Raw genomic sequence first — 13,587 nt, forward strand, 5'->3', positions numbered from 1 at the left:
ATTTCTATGTATTTAATAATTCGTCAGCTGTGTGCTATCTTGTGACATAGACCATTTTGGTCGAAAATGAGTTAATGATGACGTTTTGCTATACTTAACAAACACTACAAGATGCTTTAACCCGATTTTTGAAACTCGCTTCCGTTTCCCGGATATCGCAATACACACTTGTGACATAGACCATTTTATCATCAAAATGATCGTGCACACTTGTGACACGTCATACATGTTGTTGGAAAATGTGGAAAATTTGTTTTGTTTTTCACAAATGTATGTTGATACACACTTTGTAAAAGCAATGCAATCTTTTGTTTTTGAAAATATACTGTTTAAGTCGGTTAAACTATTGATTTGAGCCTATTTTAGTTTGTATGGGAATTCTGTGCACACTTGTGACACGTAGTACAATTTTACTTTCGAAACACACTTGTGACACGTGCTTTTCGGATTTTTGATTACATAATTTACTGTATCTTTTAACTGGTGTAACCAAATTAGTTGAAACTTTGAGCGTTTGTTAAGCGATAGTATACGAACCGATTGCTTCAAAAAGTTCGGCTCTACCATTCATAGTTTTGAAAATATTTATCATCGAACTTTAAAAATCGATTTTCTCGAAAAGTACTAAATGGTCGTTGTCACAAGATAGCACACAGCTGACGGATTGATGATTCTGAAAAAAAATAATGGTTCATTAAGATTTTATCCGTCGTAAGCACGAAGCTTTTTAATGATTCAGTTTTCTAATAAGAATCACATTAGATAAATTATTGTGCAAAAATAAACCCATACTTACTTGGATTAACCAACATTTTGTTAAATTTGCCCGGGCTGCTCTATCCGTGATGAGTTAGCCCGCGTCTCCCTTCTACTGCCCTCTCTTTCCATCAAACATTCTTATAACGTGTTCAACTCACTCGCATCAGAGGTCCTCATGGCGAAGGCTGTCCTCTTGCTCTTCATAGTTTATCACCTGCAAAGAAATCATCAACAAACCTACTCACCAATTCCAGCTCCCCAGTTGCAACACTTTGATTTACCATTTCAACATTAGCTAAATAGTGTAATTTTCACCTTTCACATCCTCTCACTTCATAATTAACAACACAAACTCAACAAATCGACCGCTCTCGTTTGAATCCTGACTTCAAATGACAGACGTAAACAAACCCAAGTTCATCTTTTAAATATTCAACCAAATGTAAATTATATTCAACCAACATTTTTTTTTGTTTTTCCTAAAACCAAAGCTAACAGTCGAGCACGTTCATTCGAGTTCGGGAAATCTGTTAACTTTTTGCCTTTAGCATTTTCAACAAACAGGTTATTAAATTAATACTAAATTTTGGTTAATTTAACTGAAAATTGGCAGTGACAAGTACGTTTTTGTTAAAATTTACGAAAGTAAAATCAACAATTTTAAATGTTAAAATTTCTGGGCACGGTCTCTCCGTGTAGACAGCCCGTTTTTGTGGTCATATGAAAAGTACACACAAAGTTTAATTCTAACAAAGAAAAAAAAAAGTCGAATCCCGATGTGGAAGGAGGCTGCAATAGAGAAGCTTCCTTGTCATATTGGTCATGTCTGTAACTTAATCACCTGCATCTTTTTTCAGTAAGTAAATTCAGTAAGTTTTATTTTAACTTGGTATTTTTTACATTTTTTTATAACCTCGAAAAATGTTAAAACACTGGTAACCCTACCCTGGTAATGTGGTGATAAGAACGATAAACGGCAAATTAAAATGACTCTGCTTTTACTACTGCTGCTGCTGTGGGAGGCACACCGAGTGCATGCAGTCGGTAAATTTGCTCTCCCGAATGGTTGTGGTTGCCGTTATCCACCTACATGAACCAACTCTAGCATGTTTGCTAGCAGTATATGTTGTGATAGTTTAGTACCACGTTGTATCATGGGAATGGGCCTCTTCTATAGAAAGGATTGCAGAAATAGATTGTGTGTTTGTTGTTAAATAAATAACTTTGCATCTGTTTGCTGACGAAAAATGTGGTTATTGTCTTTGTGGGTGTGTTGGTTTTAGGGCAAACTTTTTAATGGAAAGAACCAAAACACAATACAAATCGGAGGGAAAACAAAAAAGTGTCAAGAAAGACAATAAATAATTGCCAAATTTAACACAAAATGTATTCCACGTGACCTACCTGAATTGCAATTCGTCTTGCTCGAACGGGTGTCGATTTCCTGGGGAAAATCTTTCCTTTTTCGCACGGAAAAATAAACGGAAAACCTCTTGCAGGAGGAAAAACAGGAGACATAAAGCAGTCACGTGGTCGCGTGTGCATGTTTGGCAGCTATTACCTGTCACGCGCGCCGTGGGAGAAATTTACCGTGACGAGACACGTACACAATCTTGTACCGGAGTTTGCCAGCAGCAGCAGCAGAAGTATCCGTTCGAGTGGCTCTCGGCTAGGTGTGTAGGTACTTCCAGGTTCCAGCGTCGTTTTCCTACATGTTTCTGTTAGCGAGATCGTTATTTTTATCCCGTGAGTGATTTGTGGGGATTTTAGCAGGAAATCGGATTACTGCTCGTGAAAGCTGCAATTAAATTACTTGTTTTCGGGAAAATTTTATCACGGACGAATCATTAGATCATTTTTTTTGGATGCTGGAACTGATTTCAAATTGTTTGTCTCAATTGTTTAAATTCCAGGTTTAAAAACTTTGTCCTACTAACGTTGATAAATGGTTAATTTGTGAAGAGAGTAACTTCAATTTATTGGTTTTTAGATTTAAATGTGTTGAAATTGAAAAAAAACTAAAAAAATATTATATGCTTTATGAGCTGCAGCTTGGTTAGTTTTCCAAACTTAACCAGAAAAACAGTATGAAAAAAATATTAGATACTTCCTAAAAATTCAAAAACCATCAATCTAAAACCAACTTGATGGTGTCTTGCCGGCCAAACTTTTTATTTTTCAACAAAAACATGAGCGGCAAAAATCTTCACCTGCATGAATATTTAACGAGGGCTCGACCAGCTTTCTTCTCCGAATTCAGCAAAGAATTATCTCCACAAAAAGTAACCTTCCTCTCCGTAGAATGCAAATTTTAACCCCTTCCGGTTTACCGGATGCGGGTGAATTAATCGGATCCGGAGAGGGTCTTAGAAGTTGCCAAGGTTTTTTTTTATCTTGGCTCTTCTGGGACGTTCCGAACCCTGGGGTCTTGTGGCAACCGTCTTGTCGTTGGCAGGTCCGGTTATTAAATTTTAATTGATTTTTTGTACTGCCGTTGGGGGTACCCTTTTAATGAGTGGTTTAATTGAAATTAATTTACGTAACTGATGACTTCCATCACGTGGTGCAGTTTTATTTGATCTTTTTTCCCCGTTAGGGTTTGTTCAACTATTACGTCCAGAGATTTTCGGGATTTCAGACCCCCCCCCCCTCCCCCCTGTCACGCACTTTTCCTATACCTTTAACATGGGCTGTCACAAACCCCAGACCCCCCCCCTCCCCCTATTCATGGACGTAATTTTTGAACGAACCCTTACGAAACCAATTCAGGTTCGCCCTTGCACAAAAAAAAAGTAAATATTGAAAGATGCCAAATCGAAACACGATGAATAAGCTGAACTTGATATCCCACGCTTGATTTGACGTGCCAACAGACAGCTCATGCTCGGGGCCAATTCTGACACCAGATGCGCATCGGAGTTCTTTTTTTCTGTTTTGAACCAGACCCGGGAGAATTTTTCAATTTCCCGCTGCTCTGTATCGGTTTACTTCGAGTAAACATCAGCGTAAGACAGACAGGATTTGGAGTGTGTGTGTGTGACTGTGTGTGAGCGAGCACCCTCGGGGAAATTGGAGTATCAATTTGAAAATTTTGGGAAATGCTTCAGGGACCTGGCAATCGCAAACTGATCAAATCGTTCGGAGAATGAACTTCTGATAGGATTTTTTTCTTGTGATGGATTTTCTATGTTTAGAGTAGTTTCATTGTACGTGTTATGTTATAAAATTAAAATTCTGTTTGCAATAATCATTGTTAAAAAATATGGCAAACATTTCTAAATTCAGGGATTCCACGTCAAAATAGAAAAATCCAGATCTAAAGCACTACAATTTGGTTTGGTTAAAAATAATTAGATCAGGATAGGCTGACCCAATTTAAGCTCTTCACGTATCAAAACAAAGTGATTAGTTGAGCTTTTGAATACTATTTTTGCCGAAGGTCTCGAGGCCAAAGAGCTCTTAGGTGAAAATGTGTTTCTATATTTTTTTAGAATGTTTTATGTAACATATATAAAAATGGTGATATTGTGAATATCTTGAGCAGTTCTCTCAGATTTCGGTCATTCGATTTTTTTTTGTATTTTTTAATCCGACTGAAACTTTTTTGGTGCCTTCGGTATGCCCAAAGAAGCCATTTTGCATCATTAGTTTGTCCATTTAATTTTCCCTACAAATTTGGCAGCTGTCCATACAAAAATGATGCATACACGGAAAGGGGATCCATCGCCAAATCGCGATAAAGTTCGCTAAAACTAGCGAAAAATGTCGCTAATTTCTCAGCCTGCACAAAAATTACCTAGAATCGCTAATTTTTTTCGCTGGTTTGGAAACCGATGAAATTCTACCAAACCAGTGAAAAAAAACACTGGTTTGGTGAAAAATGTCGCTGTTTGGGGGATCAGTTTTGCTAGAATCAGAAAATTTTCTCGCTGGTTTGGAAAAAGTGGCAGGGCACCAAAATCAACCAGGAGATTATTGTACTGGTTTTGGGAAACAATTCGCTGGTCCAGCGGATTTTTTCACTGAACTGGTGTTCTTTCTGGTTTTGGCGAGCAGTCTTGTCGAAAAAGAAAAACAGATTTTCTCTACTTCACCGACGTTTCGGCCTTTATTTTGAGGCCTTCTTCAGGGGGTTTACTAAAAATGTCAAGCTTTTACAATTTGTGTGTGTTTGGTTGTGTTTTGTGTACTTACTAGTTGTCTGTTTCTTGTCAAAAATGTTTTAGTCCTATTGTTAAACTGTCCTTTACGTTTGCTGCACATCACTGTTTAAAGAATTAATTTAATATTGTTTTGTAAACTATTGTGAAATACTAACATGTTTGTCCAAATAAATTGTTGTAAAACAACATTCAACTGCTGGGTCACTTTGTACTGTACAACGTCTAATTGCTAACTGTCAGGTGGATTGGTTCAGTTGTGATTGTGTTGTGTTTTTGTGGTTTTGTTTTGGTTTTGTGTTTGTGTAGGACATGTAGTATTCCAGCGTATGTGCTGTTCAGGCCATCGGTGTCGGTCCTCTTGTTGACTGTGTCAGCTGTGTTGTGGATCCAGATCATCTCCAAGAGCGGGAGAGATGATCTCTTGAAGGACTGGTCCAGTATCTTGGCTTGTGTTGTATCGAACCGGTGGCCGGTATCGATACAATGGGACACAAGCGCGTTTTTTCCCTGTGCGCCTGAACCTCTACGTCGGTGTACGTGTGGCCGGACTGGATCAGCTGATCCAGTTTGTTTACATCGCTGCGATGGCCAGACAGCCTGTTTTTGAGCAGGTTGCTGGTCATGCCGATGTATCTGCACTCACACTGGTCACATTTGATGCAATAGATCACGTTGTGTTGGTTCAGCATCGGGATCGGGTCCTTGATCCGTGTGTAGAGGTTGTTGACAGTGTGAGTGGATCTGGATGCTACTACGATGTTCGGACCGACACCGATGGCCTGAACAGCACATACGCTGGAATACTACATGTCCTACACAAACACAAAACCAAAACAAAACCACAAAAACACAACACAATCACAACTGAACCAATCCACCTGACAGTTAGCAATTAGACGTTGTACAGTACAAAGTGACCCAGCAGTTGAATGTTGTTTTACAACAATTTATTTGGACAAACATGTTAGTATTTCACAATAGTTTACAAAACAATATTAAATTAATTCTTTAAACAGTGATGTGCAGCAAACGTAAAGGACAGTTTAACAATAGGACTAAAACATTTTTGACAAGAAACAGACAACTAGTAAGTACACAAAACACAACCAAACACACACAAATTGTAAAAGCTTGACATTTTTAGTAAACCCCCTGAAGAAGGCCTCAAAATAAAGGCCGAAACGTCGGTGAAGTAGAGAAAATCTGTTTTTCTTTTTCGACAAGACTGCTCGCCAAAACCAGAAAGATTAAAAAATAATCAGTCGTTGCGAACCCGGATCAAAACAAAATGGCTACATTTGCACATCAAAGCTTCTACAACCACATTGACCAACACTTCGGTACTACCGTCACTGTACAGCTCAAAAACTATGCTACACACATCAGGAAACTTGCACACATGAACAGCCGCAAGTCGTTCCTAATAAGCTGCAGAAGAAACGGTGTCTTCCCCGCTCACATCACCAACACATTCCGATGTACCTATGAGCTCCTGGAGGAAAGTAGTCCATACCTGGCAAAACTACACCAACACATAACAAAGTTCAAGACAGCAATACTGAACATTGAGATCGAGCATACGTTTTACAAGATCAAAACATTGAACAAAACAATAGCCGGGATCAGAGCACAAATCATTCGTAGCACTGACACAGAAACGATAAAACTGTTTCTGTTCACACAAGACATGACGTACAATAGGATTCTGGACAGCAAACACAAACAAACCACCAACAAACTCAACCGACTGACGTCCACACTGCAACTCAAAAGTACCGCCAGCGTGCCATCCCAAAATACCAAAGCCATTCTTAATGCGACCAACAAAAACATCCCCAAAGAAGCCGAAATGCTGCTGAGTCTCAGCCCCCGTTTTGCGCTCCCATACCAAAACATCCTACAGGTGCCGTTCTACCACCTGCTAGCCGAAACCGAATCCATACTGAAGACACAACCTACCAAAACAATCCAGGATAAAAACAGAAGCAACATCACCAACTCGATCCACAACTACATCAACAGATTCTACACAACGACAAATAAAGACCCAACGAGCAAAGCACTAACACATGCTAGATCCGTTACTTCCAAATTCCTCAGAAGCAACGAAGACATCTGTGTACTCCCAGCTGACAAAGGTAATCGCACGGTTATCATGCTGGTTGAGGACTACGAACGAAAAATGCAACTGCTTCTGAGCGACGTCAACACCTACCGTCCAACAAAAACTGACCCCACACACAAGTTCCAGACCACCAACAACAACCTGGTAAAACGGCTACGCGATCTCAAGCTGATCGACCCACAGACTGCAGCCACATTGAAGACCACCACAGCTACTTGTCCGAGAATATACGGCCAGCCGAAAGCCCACAAAGCCGACGTCCCACTACGACCCGTAGTTCCTGGGATGACCAGTCCGAGCTACAACCTGTCCAAATACATCTGCCGCATTCTCCAAGCATCAATCACCTCCAAGTACAACGTACGCGATTCTGCGAAATTCGCGGAACACATAAACACCGTTACCATCCCCCCTGGACACAAGATGGTTTCTTTTGACGTCGTCTCCCTGTTTACCAACGTCCCTCGGGATTTGGTACAACACGACATCATCTACAGCTGGGCCGAGATTGCTCCACACACACAGATCTGTCTTGATCTGTTCCTGGAAATCGTAGCCTTCCTAATGGATGCGAGTTACTTCGTGTTCCGTAACCAACACTACCTTCAAATCCAGGGTACCGCGATGGGGAATCCAGCATCGCCCGTGTTTGCAGACCTAACGATGGAAACGCTGATCGACAACGTGTTACACACGATCAGCTGTCCCATAACTACAGTGCACAAATACGTTGACGATCTCTTCCTCATCATACCCGAAGACAAGATCGAGGCAGTTCTGGCCGCTTTCAACGCATACCACGACAGCATCCAGTTCACCTACGAGGTTGAGCGAGACGGGAGACTCCCATACCTCGATATGACACTGGTAAGACAAGCAGATGGTACCATTCGGACAGAGTGGTACACGAAAGAGATTGCATCAGGCCGCCTCCTCAACTTCCTATCCATTCATCCTCTTCCCCAAAAAATCAATATTGCAACCAATTTTATCAACCGTGTTTACAATCTCACCACCAACAAAACAGATAAAGAAAAAAGACAAATAGTTCACAAATACCTTTCCCTAAACGACTATCCCCGCTCATTAATCAATAGATGCCTCAACCACAAAATCAATCCTAATCCCCAAAATAGACCCAATCACCCTAATTCCGAAGAACCCAAAACATACAGATCCATTCCTTACATCCCAACACTTACACCCCGCATTACCAAACTACTACAACAAGACTACCCGAACATCGTAGTAGCATCCAGATCCACTCACACTGTCAACAACCTCTACACACGGATCAAGGACCCGATCCCGATGCTGAACCAACACAACGTGATCTATTGCATCAAATGTGACCAGTGTGAGTGCAGATACATCGGCATGACCAGCAACCTGCTCAAAAACAGGCTGTCTGGCCATCGCAGCGATGTAAACAAACTGGATCAGCTGATCCAGTCCGGCCACACGTACACCGACGTAGAGGTTCAGGCGCACAGGGAAAAAACCGCGCTTGTGTCCCATTGTATCGATACCGGCCACCGGTTCGATACAACACAAGCCAAGATACTGGACCAGTCCTTCAAGAGATCATCTCTCCCTCTCTTGGAGATGATCTGGATCCACAACACAGCTGACACAGTCAACAAGAGGACCGACACCGATGGCCTGAACAGCACATACGCTGGAATACTACATGTCCTACACAAACACAAAACCAAAACAAAACCACAAAAACACAACACAATCACAACTGAACCAATCCACCTGACAGTTAGCAATTAGACGTTGTACAGTACAAAGTGACCCAGCAGTTGAATGTTGTTTTACAACAATTTATTTGGACAAACATGTTAGTATTTCACAATAGTTTACAAAACAATATTAAATTAATTCTTTAAACAGTGATGTGCAGCAAACGTAAAGGACAGTTTAACAATAGGACTAAAACATTTTTGACAAGAAACAGACAACTAGTAAGTACACAAAACACAACCAAACACACACAAATTGTAAAAGCTTGACATTTTTAGTAAACCCCCTGAAGAAGGCCTCAAAATAAAGGCCGAAACGTCGGTGAAGTAGAGAAAATCTGTTTTTCTTTTTCGACAAGACTGCTCGCCAAAACCAGAAAGATTAAAAAATAATCAGTCGTTGCGAACCCGGAACTGGTGTTCTTTTACGCTGGATCAGCGTTTTCTATCGCTGACGTCCGGGTTTTTTTTTTCCGGCGGTTGTACTTACTTGCCACAGCACAAACTGTTCCGCGGCCATGGTCAAGTTCCTCGCCTACGATTCTTGCTGCCACCTGCGACAATTTGTGCACTCATCTATGCAGCAGTACAAATACATCTCCAGCTTCACTGCACCGTATTTTTCTGCTGCGAGAACTTTATGGAAACGTGCTTCTTTTCATTGAAAAGAACCATCACCTGTTGAGTATGTATTTTAATGCTGAACACTTGATGCAGAACTTTTTCATGCTTTTTTGTTTTGAAAAAACCCCTAAAGCAATTCGATTGCCACAAATCGCTTCCAAACGTGAACAATAACAAACATTTATGACGGCTGTCGGAAGGATGTGTATCAAACCAGCAAAAACTTCCGCTGGAAAAGAAACCGTTTCGGAAATAACAAACCAGCGAAACCAAGTTGCTGGATTTGATTTCGCGCAGCCACCTTTTTCAGCGAAAAATTTCGCTGGTTTAGAGAAAAATTTCGCTGATAACAGCAAAACCAACCCAGCAAAATTCGGTCGCTAGTTCGGCGATCGATCCCCTTTCCGTGTAAAAATTCAAAAATCTGCATCTTTTGAAGGAATTTTTTGATCGATTTGGTGTCATCGGCAAAGTTGTAGGTATGGATATGGAATACACTGAAAAAATATGATACACGGTAAAAAAAATTATTTAACTTTTTGTTACTAAAACTTGATTTGCAAAAAAAAACCATTTTTATTTTTTTTTATATATTTTAGAGGACATTAAAAGACAACTTTTCAGAAATTTCCAGGTTGTGCAAAAAATCTTTGACCGAGTTATGATTTTTTGAATCAATACTGATTTTTTCAAAAAATCGAAATATTGGTCGCATAAATTTTTCAAATTCATTTTTCGATGTAAAATCAAATTTGCAATCAAAAAGTACGTTAGATAAAGTGCACCGTTTTCAAGTTAAATCCATTTTTAGGTGACTTTTTTTAAAGTAGTCACGGTTTTTCAATTTTTAAAATAAGTGCACATGTTTGCCCACATTTGAAAAAAATATTTTTGAAATGCTGAGAAAATTCTCTATATTTTGCTTTTTTGAACTTTGTTGATACGACCCTTAGTTGCTGAGATATTGCCATGCAAGTGTTTTAAAACAGTAAAATTTATGTGTTCTAAGTCTCACCCAAACAACCCACCATTTTCTAATGTCGATATCTCAGCAACTAATGGTCTGATTTACAATGTTAAAATATGAAACATTCGCGTTATATTGAATGTTTGGCCCTTTTGAAATGTTTGTCTTGATTTAAAATTTTTGAAAATATTTTTTTCGAAAAGATCGGAAAATTTCACGAATTCTAGCGAATTTTCTCAGCTTTTCAAAAATATTTTTTTCAAAAGTGGGCAAACATGTGTACTAATTTTAAAAATTGAAAAACTGCGACTATTTTCAAAAAAGTCACCTAAATATGGATTTAACTTGAAAACGGTGCACTTTATCAAAATTTCACTTCAGTACTTTTTGATTGCAAATTTGATTTTACATCGAAAAATGAAGTCGAAAAATTTTTGCGACCAATATTTCGATTTTTTGAAAAAATCAGTATTGATTAAAAAATTCATAACTCGGTCAAAGATTTTTTGCACAACCTGGAAATTTCCGAAAAGTTGGCATTTGATGTCCTTTAAAACATATAAAAAAAAATAAAAAAATAGTGTTGTTTTGCAAATCAAGTTTTAGTGACAAAAAGTGAAATAAAAAATCACCAAAATTTTTTTTACAGTGAATAATTTTTTTCAGTGTAGTCCATATCCATACCTACAACTTTGCCCAAGACACCAAATCGATCAAAAAATTCCTTCAAAAGATACAGATTTTTGAATTTTCATTTGGTATTCATTTGATCTTTCAGTGTATTCATTCATACAATAGCACTGTACAGTGTCTCACGCAAAATCTGTTTGTTTTGACGTAGACTTACGTCTTTGTCGAAGGTACTGGGGTATCATTCCAAAAAACCCGGGCCGAAGGCCCTGGATTACTGCGTCATCCGTCAAACGATTATATCTTCCTTCCCTCTAATCGAATCGACACGATTTATGTGCCATTCGATTCGAAAATTATTCAGCAATTTGCTATAAAACTTTCATTGTTGGCAAAACAGTTTAACTATTGAAACAATTGAATGTTTTAAAATGTTTTCAAAATGCAGAGATTTTGCAAGCAAAATGAGCGCTTCCCACTCACGGACGGGAATGTCAAGTACCTATTTTGAGGGGAAAATCATCTGAGCAACGCGACCGAGTGTCGGTCGCGAAAAAGGAGGGAAGTAGCGGGCCGAAATCATACATAAGAACGTGCGCCAGAGCCCATTCCATCATTCACGTCTCAGACGTCGGACCGGCAGCAGCAGCAGCAGCAGCAGGAAAGCTCAGCCCAGAGCAGCAGCAGCAGGAGAGAGGGACCAGAACTGGAAAAGAAGTGCGCATCGCCTTCTCGTCGTTACCGTCAGCCAGTTGCCTCTCGATGGCCGGACCGTTTGGATCTTTCGTGGTTGCTGTGGTTCGGAGGTGCTTCAATCCCCATCCCTCGTTCCACCCGGGACGAGGCATCAACAAGATGAGGCGCGCGCCTGCTGCCTTCCGCCGAAAAGCCTCTCGTGGGTCAAGCCTTGGTTGTTAAACAATCGGGACATGCAACTAGCTCGTCGCATTCGCGGCGAGCGCTTCTGAAAGATTTACGTCTCATCAAATTCTAGTGTTGAAAGAGTTGCCCTCGTCCCACCCGGGACGAGGCAGCGAGCTAATTTGAATTTAAATTTCAGGAACAAATTTTGGTCTTCGGGGGCGACAGATTGCACAGCTTTCTGAGGCTGCTCTCGCCCCCAACCCCTATGCCCCTCTCCTCCCCCATTCGGCTCGCTAAAATTCCTTCGTCTCTTTCTTTCCTCTCTTTGCCGTTCGAATGGGTGTTCCTTCCAATATATATAGTTAATTCTTCAAATTAATATATGGAAAACCCACATGTCCACATATCTAAATTTTACGTAAGTCTACGCCATTCCGGTTATGTCTGTGACATAACTACTTTGACTTTTTCTTTTTGAACTTTCAATCCTGACGAAACTGAATGAAATACCGTAATGTTTCATTCTCAGAAATCGGTGAATAAATTTAACCAACTTTTCTTCTTCTTATTTCTTTTCAGGTATGTCAAAATTTGTTGCGATTCCAGGGGGTAAGAATGCTTCTTTTTCTCTGTTTTTGGATGAGCCGGCATTAAACTTTTTACGATCGCACCCTCGCATTCTGACATTGGTTATTGATTTTCGTTAAAAAAAAGCTATATGTTCTAGAAGAGGGCACCGGAGGCCAGGCCAATGTTCTGTCTGGTAGATGATTAATTCGGAAAATTTTACCGATATTTGCGAGCTTTGGGTTCTCTTTCAGTACTTTGAAATTATTGCAATCAGGTTAAAAACATAAATGAAATAAAACAATAAATAAATAAATAATAATAAATAAATAATAATAAATAAACATAAAACATTTTCTTCGGAATACACACTTGTTAAACTTTACATTTGTACAAACGAATTTCATTTGAAATCCTTATTTTTGAAAGGTTAAACGCGAAACTTCCATTGGATTCGACCGAGATAAAATTGCTGGTGCTACCAACCATAAGCAAGCTTTAAGCATCCTCACTCAGTGGCGCTTTCCTTGCTAGCACAACCAATTTAAAGGAAGCAGAATCATGCCCCAAAGGTCAGTTCTCTTTGAAGAAACATGACCTGCGCGAGGCAGCTTTCACTGTTGTTGACCCTGCTTTGTACTGCCGGTGAAGGAATCTCACTTGCAAGTCAAGTCTCTTCTGGTGAGTCAGTAAGAAATTGAATTTCCTGGGTTTTAACAACCCAAAATTAGGTCAGTTTCCAGAGCGTGGTTTACTCGAGAGGATTTTAACAAGGTTGAAACTTCTGCTTTGAGCTGCATTTGCTGGGAAACAGATTTTAAGAACTAGCATTTCAGCGGAAAGTAAGACTAGTTTTCTCCTGAATCCAAAAGGATCACAATGCAAAATGTATACTTTTGGAATGGTGTTTTTCCTTTAATTTTCATTTCTCAGGATAGCTTTCGAAATTTCGCAAGCACTTGTTGAAAACGTAGATTTTTTTTTGGAAATCGAGAAATGCACCCAAAGTTAAAGAACGAGGGGATAGTCCTCACGAAAAGAAACGTGAGGAAAGTGCTATTTTGCGAGTGTATAATCCTCTCGCGTGTTCATTCGTTCATTAGAACAGTTCTTCCTATTGAGTGGATTATATGGACAAAT

At 39.6% G+C, this 13,587-nt stretch overlaps 1 protein-coding gene and 3 long non-coding RNA genes across 8 annotated transcripts in view; 3 read left to right on the plus strand and 1 right to left on the minus strand.

Annotated features, from left to right (window-relative positions):
- LOC6052037 (GTPase-activating Rap/Ran-GAP domain-like protein 3) overlaps positions 1-13,587 on the plus strand; it is a 333,316-nt gene that overhangs the window by 90,074 nt on the left and 229,655 nt on the right. The window lies entirely within an intron of this gene.
- LOC119770177 lies at positions 4,798-5,186 on the minus strand. The gene is made up of 3 exons (XR_005278693.1): positions 5,078-5,186; positions 4,954-5,024; positions 4,798-4,896 (listed from the first exon to the last, which is right to left on the minus strand). It is a non-coding gene; the product is annotated as an uncharacterized LOC119770177 (long non-coding RNA).
- Positions 5,777-6,164, plus strand: LOC119770178. The gene is made up of 3 exons (XR_005278694.1): positions 5,777-5,885; positions 5,939-6,009; positions 6,067-6,164. It is a non-coding gene; the product is annotated as an uncharacterized LOC119770178 (long non-coding RNA).
- On the plus strand, positions 8,785-9,172 carry LOC119770179. Its single transcript, XR_005278695.1, has 3 exons — positions 8,785-8,893; positions 8,947-9,017; positions 9,075-9,172. It is a non-coding gene; the product is annotated as an uncharacterized LOC119770179 (long non-coding RNA).

Source organism: Culex quinquefasciatus, chromosome 3 (genome assembly GCF_015732765.1).
Source record: "Culex quinquefasciatus strain JHB chromosome 3, VPISU_Cqui_1.0_pri_paternal, whole genome shotgun sequence".
NCBI classification, from domain to species: domain Eukaryota; kingdom Metazoa; phylum Arthropoda; class Insecta; order Diptera; family Culicidae; genus Culex; species Culex quinquefasciatus.